This window comes from Athene cunicularia, unplaced genomic scaffold (assembly GCF_003259725.1).
Source record: "Athene cunicularia isolate RWA unplaced genomic scaffold, athCun1 SCF_34, whole genome shotgun sequence".
In the NCBI taxonomy this organism is placed as follows: domain Eukaryota; kingdom Metazoa; phylum Chordata; class Aves; order Strigiformes; family Strigidae; genus Athene; species Athene cunicularia.
In genome coordinates, this window is record NW_020799422.1 from 43,265 (window position 1) to 45,365 (window position 2,101).

Genomic DNA, 2,101 nt, shown 5'->3' on the forward strand with positions numbered 1-2,101 from the left:
CCAACCCCCCCCCCCCGGGCGAGCGAAGATTTCTTGGGAAATGGTTGCAAAATCCCGCCGGCGTGGCGATGCGCCGGGTGGGGTGTGGCTTCTGCCCCCCCCCCTTTTCGTCCCTTTCCACCAGCTTTGCAGGGAGAATAGGCTTAAAAATGGGAAGAAAAAGGGCTTCAACCCGAGACACAATCTGCCAAGAGGGGCTGAGGGGACGCCACTGCGGAGATTTGCACCGTTGTCTTTGGGGGCAGCTTCTTTCTCCCCTCCCCACCCTGTCCGGGGATTCTCTGTTGTCTAATATAGGGTTGAGCTCACCCCCACAGGGCGGGGGGGGCCTCGTGGGTTTCCCCCTCCCCATCTCCTCTCAACGCGCCCTTTGCAACGTCCGTGTGTGTCTGCACGGGCCCATCCTGCACCCAGCACCTTCCTCAGGGGTGCAACCACCATCTGGGGGTGGGGGGCCATGGGAGATGCACAGCCCGCGATTAGGCAATTAAGAGGTGGCAATTAGCATGGAGGGGGGGTAGGGGGGGTGGAAGGCGAGCTGGGCAGCCTCCTTCTCCCTGGCATTTTGCTCCTGGGAAGGAGAGAATAAATGATCCATAAAGTTTCCATCGGCGACGCACCAGAGAGCAGCTCCGACGACCCCAGCGAGACTGGTGGGAATATTTAATTTTGCCTTAAACTTTATTTTGATGGTTTGGGCGATTATGAGGGGAAGGAATTCAGTTTTCCACCAAGCCCTCGCGTTGATTGTGGTGGGAAGAAAAAGAAAAAAAAAATAAAAAAATCCACAGCGTTTGCACAGGAGGGAGTTTATTAAATAAATTTTGACCCAAATGGGGCGTTTTTCTTGCTCCTATCCCAGAGTTGTCAGGGCTGGGAGGAAAGAGCTGGCTGGACTTTTTTTTTTTTCCCCAAAAAAAATTCAGATTTTTTTTTTTCCCCAAAAAAAAAATTTAGATTTTTTTTTTCCCCACAAAAAAAAATTTAGATGTTTAGAAAACAGCTGAGATGCTGTGTGGCGTCATGGCTGAGTCACAAGGTGCCGGGGGGCTGAACTGGCTGCTGCACCAGGGTGTTCGACCCGTAAAAACTGGTAAAAAAAATAAGAAATAAAAATCTCAGAAGAGTTGGGGAGGGGCTAAAACAGGAGACAGAGCAAAAACCGAGCGCCCGGCGCTGCCGCCGCAGGGACAGGGAGCCCACAGGGCTGGTTTTTGGGGGGAGTTAAGTGGAATTGGGCTTTTTTCACAGGTTTTTACTTGCCGCAGGGGCGTCCCCGGGGTGCAAAGCTGGGGGTCAGGGTGCTGAGACCTCACGTCTTGCACAAGCACGCATGAGCGTGCACAAGCATATACGGCCTCATGCAAGCACACGTGGCTTTGCACAAGCACAGACAGCCTCGCACGTGCTTGCACAAGCACACGCAGCCTCACACGAGTATGCCCAAGCACACACGGCCCTGCACGAGCATGCACGAGCACACACAACCTTGCACAGTCACATGCAAACCCTCAAGATGGTTTGAGAAAGGTCTATACTGGGATGGGTGCCCTTGAACTGGTGTGAGCAGGTCCCATACTGGGATGGGTGCCCTCATACTGGTGTGCGTGGGCCCCACACTGGGATGGGAGCCCTCGTACTGGTGTGAGCAGGTCCCATACTGGGATGGGAGCCCTCGTACTGGTGTGAGCAGGTCCCACACTGGGATGGGAGCCCTCGTACTGGTGTGCGCAGGCGCCACGCCGGGATGGGAGCCCTCGTACTGGTGTGAGCAGGTCCCACACTGGGATGGGAGCACTCGTACTGGTGTGGGCAGGTCCCACACTGGGATGGGAGCCCTCGTACTCGTGTGCGCGGGTCCCATGCTGGGATGGGTGCCCTTATACTAGTGTGAGCAGGTCCCATACTGGGATGGGAGCCCTCGTACTGGTGTGCGCGGGTCCCACGCTGGGATGGGAGCCCTCGTACTGGTGTGAGCGAGTCCCATGCTGGGATGGGTGCCCTGGTACTGGTGTGCGCGGGTCCCACGCCAGGATGGGTGCCCTCGTACTGGTGTGGGCAGGTCCCATAGTGGGATGGGAGCCCTCGTACTGGTGTGCGC